The sequence below is a fragment of the Lactuca serriola genome, chromosome 1 (genome assembly GCF_051521515.1).
Source record: "Lactuca serriola cultivar US96UC23 chromosome 1, Lser_US96UC23_V15, whole genome shotgun sequence".
NCBI classification, from domain to species: domain Eukaryota; kingdom Viridiplantae; phylum Streptophyta; class Magnoliopsida; order Asterales; family Asteraceae; genus Lactuca; species Lactuca serriola.
The window spans coordinates 115,230,385-115,239,561 of NC_136408.1; the positions used below are offsets into that span (position 1 = coordinate 115,230,385).

The 9,177-nt window shown below is 27.3% G+C and overlaps 1 long non-coding RNA gene across 1 annotated transcript; it reads right to left on the minus strand.

Moving 5' to 3' along the window:
* Positions 1 to 5,942: 5,942 nt before the first annotated feature.
* Positions 5,943 to 8,803, minus strand: LOC145070565 (uncharacterized). The gene is made up of 2 exons (XR_013690000.1): positions 8,391 to 8,803; positions 5,943 to 6,372 (listed from the first exon to the last, which is right to left on the minus strand). It is a non-coding gene; the product is annotated as an uncharacterized LOC145070565 (long non-coding RNA).
* Between the last annotated feature and the right edge of the window lie 374 nt (positions 8,804 to 9,177).

Consider the following 9,177-nt stretch of genomic DNA (forward strand, 5'->3'; position numbering starts at 1 on the left):
TAAAATATTAATATATCATAAGAAAAACAAATACTTTAAAATTATAAAATAAGAAAATTTGTAATTTGGAAATAAGAAAATATGAGCATTTTGGTATAATATTTGAAATTTAAAAATTTTTGAGTAAAAAAAGAGTTTGTTTTCTGAAATTTCTTTGTGACATTTTTTGACTTTTTTTTTTTTTACTTTTGTTGACTAATTAATCCCGCAAAGGCCTATTAATCCCACCAAACCCGATTAATCCTAAATTTATGATTAATGTCCTAATCATCGACAGTTGGAGAACGCCAAACGATTAATCCACGATTAATCGCCAATTAATCCCCATTTCTGCAACAATGATATATATATATATATATATATATATATATATATATATATATATATAGAGAGAGAGAGAGAGGGAGAGAGAGAGAGTGGTTACGTTGAGATTCAAAATAAAATAGAGATCTTGAGATTCAACATCCGCCACATAATTCACATATGTCATGTTAACCGTACGACGGATCAGTTATAGTCATAAATGAGTATTTAGCGCCGTCCATTCCTTTTACCTCCACCACCATAACTGCAAACATCACCGCTACTACTACCACCTTTGTCTCCGGCCGACCTCACCATTGCCACCCCCGTCACTTAAACCACTGCCACCTCTACCACTAACACATCTTCTACTGGCAACCGTTATTATCATATATGATTACTCAATCTGTGAACAAACATATATGTATAATCATTTATATTTAGGCATATATGTATAGACATGTGTAATCATATATGATTATACCTCTCTTTCATATAATCATTTTTGATTAGGCATACGCCGGTGCTGCCTCTATGCTGAAGCATTAAAACGGTAAATGGTATATATGTGGCTGAGTGTGTGTGTGTGTGTGTGTGTGTGTGTGTATATATATATATATATATATATGGTTAGGTTATTTTGTTCCTAGTAACTATTGTGTGCCAGAATGCACAGATCTGGACCATCAGATGGAATATAATCAAAGGTAATGATCTGAGGGTCTATGATAGTAGAATAGGATAACATATACCATATAATCACACAAATTTCAACATAATGACATTTTAGTCAATTAACCTATATTAAAAAAGTAAAATTTTGGATTTTTAGGGATAATTAATTCCTTTATTTTTAAAAATCTGAATATTTTAAATTAATTCAAAATTAGAAATTCAATTTTATTCTATTAGAATAGTACAATGTTAACCATAAACTAGTAAATATATTTGTCGATTATATTCTGTCAGAATGACAGAATGTCAATCATAAACTAGTAAATACATTCTAAAAAGAATACACAAAATCAATTCTTGAACTAATAATATCCAAATAATTACATTGTATAATTATGATTCATTGAATAATAACAACATTCTGAAAAGAAAAAAGAAAAAAAAAACATCACAATCTAACAAAAACACTAATATATTATGATAGAATATTATTTTTTAGGAACACTTTATACATTGTAGCATAACACATTCTGGTATAATACACTCTCGTTCTCTATGTTTTCTTCCTTCTCCACATGAATGTTAGCCTCTTCAAAACCTAAATCCATAAAGAAAACATAATCAAGTTTCAAAAACTAAAAAATTCAATGCATTCTAAGAGAATAAAAACTATAAATTCTGAAAGAATGTACTTGTTGTTGACAATTATTCTCAAACATTCTAAATAGAATACATCTATATAAAATAAATTCTAATAGAATACATTACATAATTAAAGAGTTGTGATTGAATACAAAATTCAATAGCTGTGATTGAATCATCAACATGCATATGCATTCATTCCTAGTAAACACTAGAGTATGTATTCATAATTCACAGCAAGATAAAGAAGAAGATGAAAATGAACAGAAAAGAAACGAATTTGGAATTCCTGGCTAGAAGAAGGCTTACGTTCACCATGTAAGACAACCACCCGTAAACACTCAGTAAACCCAAGATCATACACCCTCACCATTGAATCAAAAACAATCAGCCCCACCATGGCATTTTCCGGCAACTGTGCAACAATCAACAACAACTCATTCTTAAGTGCTTAAAGTTCATCCTCACTTGAACTACCATCAACGAAAAATATAAACGCCGGCCCAATCCCCACGCCCCTCACTGTTAACCCTCGTTGATCTAAACTCTACAAAGAAGACGAAGAAAACGAGGAAGAATTCGATTTAGCCAACCCTAATGCGTTACTAGTTCCCCAATTGTGAACCGGATTGGAATTCATCCGAGTCAGAGTCATCAAACCCTGGTGACCTAATTAGGTAAAGAAGGAACGAATATGATTTCTCAAACCCTAGTGACCTAATAGAAATTAGGGCTTTTTATGTCCTGTGTTTTTGTTTGATCGGGTAAAGAAGGAACGAATGAAAGTAGCATCGACAGGAAAGAATGAAGCACGAAGGCTCGCAGGCATTTTAAGAAATCCGATGTTTTGTCGATCTATTGCAAGGAGAGAGAAAGCATCTCCGATTCTCTTCTTCATTTGATCGGGGACGAAAGGAACTCGATCGAAGCAGAGGAAGAACAAACGGAAGGCAGCAACAACATAACTAGGTTGATGGTGATGGTGTTGATGCCGATGATGAAGTGTTCAGCCACAAACATAACTAGGTCAAATATATTTGGTTTAATTCCTCAATTGAATGATTAGTTTATTTCCTTAATTGAATGATTTCAATTAAGTAATTTCCATAAATAAAAGTACAAAAGGTCCAAAATACCCTTTAATGATTTAGTTAATTATTTATTATTTCTTGAATTCTTATTGGTGCATTTAGGCACACAATAGTTACTAAAAACATTTGAACATAACTCTCTCTCTCTCTCTCTCTCTCTCTATATATATATATATATATATATATATATATATATATATATATATATATATATATATATATATATATTAGAGGTTCATTTGAGATTGCCTATATTTTGTGAGACATGGGGACCAAATGTTAGCCTTTCATAAAATTTGATCTTGTGGCTTATAAAAAAAAGGGATTAATACTAATTAATCTAACTGATTATTTAATTAGGGGCACATTAGTCACTAAGTTAAATATAACATCACTACCAGATCGGATACACAATTAGCATCATATTCACGTCATCTTCAACAAACATCTTCATCTACTCCGATTCTTCTACCAAGATTATCACTCCTATGTGATCAACATTCCTTAATCTTCTCATGCAATCGATCTTCAATCTCCTTAAATCATCATTTATTTTAGCCATATCATCCTCTAATTTTTCAGGTTAATTGAACGAGGAATGATTGTATCCTATCTAAATCATAGCTTCTAAATTCAAGACTTTTGTATTTTTCGAGTTCATCTTCTTCATTCTCCTACATATGCAATTGATAATCGAATTGATTGGGGTTGATTTCCATCTATCACCATCTGGGGGTGATCATCAGATAGAGGTTATTTTCAAGAATAATTCATCTACGTCTGCAATTGATAATCGAATTGATTGGGTGGATTTTTAGCACCATAATCATCTATTTTCAACAAAAAAAAGGTTAGTTTTTGTTCATTGATCTTCAATTTCAATAATTCTTCATCAAATCACATTTGTTTTGCTGTTTTAGATCTATTTTGAGCATTTGCAAGATTCAATTTCTATTTATCAGATTTATGTGTTGTACAATTTGTCAAGGTTTGACTTTGAGCACTTTTAAGGTTTGATTTTCAACACTTTTCAGGCAATGTGTTTTGTAAAGTAATTATTGTTATTCAACAATTTCACTTAAACTATACATGCATTCTACCTGTTTGATGAAAGTCCTGAATGAAAAAAGAGTCAGATGTATTCCTTCTAATGATTAATTCTTCTTTAAGAATATGAGTATATTTCCAAAATATGAGTCAGAATTAGTGAAAAATAATGTAATGTTGACTACTTTTATTAAATTTAGCATAGTTTTGTTCAAGTAACTTTTTTAGTTATTCAAACACATAATGTTGGAGGTATATTCAACATAGTTTAGTCTGGATATCTTCTTGTTAGCTTGCAGAAAAAGGGTTATACTAAAGAAAATATTGGCTTCTCTTATATATGTTTCTAGAATATGATCCTTACTAAATTTGTGTAAAAAAGGTTTCTTCGAACACAAAAGGTTAGAGATGTCTCTTTCAACAATATTGATTGCTCTTATTGATGTGTAGTAACTGGTTGTACACAAGAAATGATCCTTAGATTCAAATTATTTTTCTTATAAATGTTTGCGTTATGTGTTTTATGATCAACTACATTACATACTACATTATTATGTTGTATCATTAATTACATTACTATAGCATGTTGACTTCAATTTAAAATATTTGTATAAACTGTACTTCATTCTAATAATACTTTCATTTTATGTTACAAGTAATTTTAGCTAATGAATCCCTACTTGAATATTTCAAATTAGAAGTTTTTAACAAGTGCTGAGATGAATGAATATTTAATAGATCTTACAAGCATGCGATAGATTTTTTAAGGTTTTTGGTATTAAGTTATCTGACTATAATTTTGAAGAATCTTATTCAAGTATTGAATTCATTTCAACTAATGGTTCTTTTGTTTGGATTCTGAATATTCTAGTTTGATTTTTTTTTGAAATAATCAACTAGTTTGATTCAATATATATTATATATTGTGTTGTTACATATCTAACTTTGTCATATTACACGTCTAATATTATTATGTTAGTGTTTAATATTCTAAAATCATGTTTTGTATAAGTAGTTCTTTATTACTGAAATGTGATGGATATACTTTGTAAATCATAATCCATGTTATGTTTTAATCACTTTGTAAAAATGTATTATTTTTATTCAAGTTTGTTTTTTGTTGTTGAAATAATCAACTACTGTTATGACACTAAGTTTTTTTTGTAATATTATAATTTTAATGTTAGGATAAGTATTCTATAAACGCCATTTTTACTTGTAAAATACCCTGTAACACTAATGTTTATCAATGAAAATATTTTTGAGTTAGAATATCATTATAGTATTCTATATTCAGAATAAATAACATTTTTATAAATCACTACTAATGAATATAATTAAAATATGCCAACGTATTTAACTAGAACATTACTCTATTAGAATATTTTACATATAACTTATTTGGTTTCCTATAGATTATTGTATATATTCTTGTAACACTATAACTTGTAAATTCAAAAAATTACATAATGATATCATAATATTACATATAATATTATAATGCTACATAGTGTAAGTTAATTGTACATATTACAACATAATTTCATAATATTACATATTAACAATACAATATTAATTATTGAATGTTTAGAATATCTAGAATAATATCATACCAATGAGTATTAAAAAAAACCTAAATTTAGTTACGCATCATTGCATTAGAATATTCTACTTATAACTTAGAAAATAATAGACCATTATTCTATTGAAATATTGTACATGTAAACTATAAAAACATACAACATATACCATTATTCTATTACAATAAAATATATTACATATAGATTATGAAACCCTACAGCATATAACATTATTCTATTAGAATATTCTATATGTGCATATTGTTTTCATGTAACAAATCAAATTTTCAATCGAAAACCTACAACATTATTCGAAAACATACAACATATAACAATATTATATAAGAATATTCTATATATACACAATTTTTTCATGTAAATAAATTAATTTAATTAACAAAAAAACATAGAATATTATTTTATTATATTATCAACATCATACATCATAATCTGCAACATTCTAATGATTTTAAACATCATACACTCTACTTATAAAATTTAGCTAGACTTATGACGTAAATTGTAAACAAGATAAAAACATCAATTTATGATAACAAACAACACATAACATTATTCTATTAGAGTATTATACATATACTTACTATAACAGAAAACATAAATTATTATTCTAATAGAATATTATCCGTACAACCTTTGAATTTAAACTCAACTAATATGTGAAGGATATTACTATCATTACATTACATGTATTATTCTTTAACATATAACTATTGTCCAACCTAAATATTGTTTTATTAAACTTCCACTTATCTTCAGACCTTCAAATCATAACTATTGTTTATCAAACATTCAACCATACATATTTTTCAAAATATATAACATATAGCCAACATTCAAAGAGAATAATACTCTTAATAACGATTAAACTCTTGCAAATATTTTATCAAGTCAATCAACAATCCTCATTCCCTTGCATCCCTTCTTGCACCATGTTAAGATGCTTTCCTCAATTATATTTTGCAAACTCCATAGATTGTTCAATTAGTGCATATGCAGGTTAGCATTTAGTTTGTCTTCATCATGAAAAGTAAAATCAATGTAATCAAATATTATTAGAAAAAATATCCATAATATACAAACTATATTCAATTAATAACAAACATAAAAATTTGTAAGATTATAAAATAATTAACAATAGAAATTTATTCTAAATATTTTAGTATAAAAGTAATAACTTAAAAAGTCTAATGAAATCATAAACAACTAGTGTGAGTATTAGAACACTTTTGTTGATTTTGAGTTTTCATAATAACTCAAAATCTATAATCATGACAGTTTTGAGTTACCTATAGAATTAAGATCTAGTTGCAAATATGTTGATGATTTCACATATTCTACATAAATAAAGGTTTAAATGATATGTTTTATAATAATATATTCCATTATATTATGAGTTTTAGAGATAACTCTATAGTAAAATATCTCAATTAGAATACATGGTGGAAGATACATAATGATTTTGACTAAAACCAATAGTATAATGAGAATATAGAGTTCTATAAATTATTTCATACATGAATTACAGTAACGTAAAATCATAAAGAAAGATAAATTTGATGATTACAACACATTAACTTAAAATCACACGCTAAGATAAACCCGTGAAGAGATTATAGTATTATACGTTACCTATATAACTCTATATGCAAACTTTAAATCTGATTGTGTAGAATAAGCAATTTGCTAGAATAACAAGCTTCAGTTTCTTTAATTTAGGAATGGTTGATGATCTGAAACTTGATCTGATTTCAGAATCATAATCACAAGGTTAAAAACCCAAATGAGAAGGAATAAGAAATTGTGTTAAATCAGATTGCCTAGAATATTTATGTATTAAACCATATTTTAATGTATGTGTACTACATTATCTAATTAATCAACAAAATAACATTAGAACTCAAGTTTTACTAATCATAATACTTAGAATATTACATACTTTAAATCAGAATATGACATATACTTTCAGAATATATGGCATTGTTTCATTATTTTAATTGAAAACTATACTATAATTAAAACATGTAGTTTTATAGAATATTTCATAGGTGTATACATTAACTCAAAATCATGTAGAGAGATAAATTCCACGATTATAACACATTAACTCAAAATCACATTATAAGATAAAAAAGAGAAGAGATAACTCTCAATGCAAAATTTGAATCCAATTATGTAGAATAACCCATTTGCTAGAATAATAAGCTTTGGTTTCTTTTATTTAGGAATGGTTGATGACTCGAAATTTGATATGGTTTCAGAATCATAATCACAAAGTTGAAAATCCAAATCACACGGAATAAGAAATTGTATTAAATCAGAATGTCTGGATATTTATGTATTAAATCTTATTTTAATGTATGCGTACTGCATTATCTAATTAATCAACAAAATTTCATTTAAACTCAAAACTAATCAAAATACGTAGAATATTACATATTTTAAATCAGAATATGACATATAAAATCAGAATATATATGGAATTGCTTCATCATTAACCAAGTACTATCACAATACTTCATAAAAAGGTCCAAAGCAAAGTTGTTTCCAATAAAACAAGAATGTATAAGATCAGATATTACACATCATTTAACAAAGATGATACAAGAAAGCTGTTTCCAACATAATCGTAATGTTTAAAGCTGTAATGTAACACATAATTTCATAATATTTCACATTATCTCATAACGAAAGGTTTAAAGAAATTAGTTTCTAACAAATGTACATCCAAAATCTAAAAGGAAAGCAAGATCTGACTTATCTAATCATAAGATGTATAATATTAAATTAAATTACTTAACTTTCACCAGACCATAAAAATTAATCAAACAAAATAACACCTAAAATCAAATTATATTTAAAATACATGCCTTCTGACGATGATTCTGTTGAACCATCGATAATATATGATGAATGTCCGATTTCTAGTGTTTTTCACTGTTAAAACTCGAATAACAGGGTATGGTTTTTCACCAGATCCTCTAATTAATCAATCAAATTAATAACACCTAAATCAAATTATATTTTAAAATACCTGCAATCTGAATATGATTCAGTTGAACCATCGATAATTTATGATGAAGCTGCGACCTCTAATGTTTTTCGCAGCTAAAACTCGAACTAGAGGCTACAGTTTTTCAATCCTATGGTTTTGTCGATGCTTGGGGTTTTCTGAGTACCGATCCATTCGTTTTCTTGATGATGAGTGCGATTATTAGGGGATTTTGTTGAAAAGCTATGAAATCAAGATTGATAAATGATTTTGATCGATAAGAATTTGAAGGGGAGAAGGATATTAACGAACTCAAAGAAATTAGGAAGAAGAAGGAAATGAATGGTAAAATGATCAGATCCAATCTATTAAGTGAAAAGTACAACTCTACCCCTCCGTGTATTTCAATTAAGCATGGATTTCTACATAATTTCTCCCTTCAATAATTAGGGTATGATATTATTGTATGTCTAATTCGAATATATATATATATATATATATATATATATATATATATATATATATATATATATGGGGATTAATAAACTTTGAAAAAGAAGAATAGACAAAATGTAGGACCCTTGTTTGTCACGTCAATAGTTTTATTGTTTTTAAACTATTCCTATATATCACCTCCCCCAGGGGAGGATTATTTGAAAGGAATACAAATCCAAATTTCTTTTGCTTTCTAAAAAAGAAAAAATTATACTTTTTGTATTCGGTAGTAAATTATTGTATGTCTAATTCGAATAATTATATATGTAATTTTGGTTTTGGATTTAATAAAACTAGTGTTCTATCATCAAGTGCGTTGCGGTGTAGAACACAT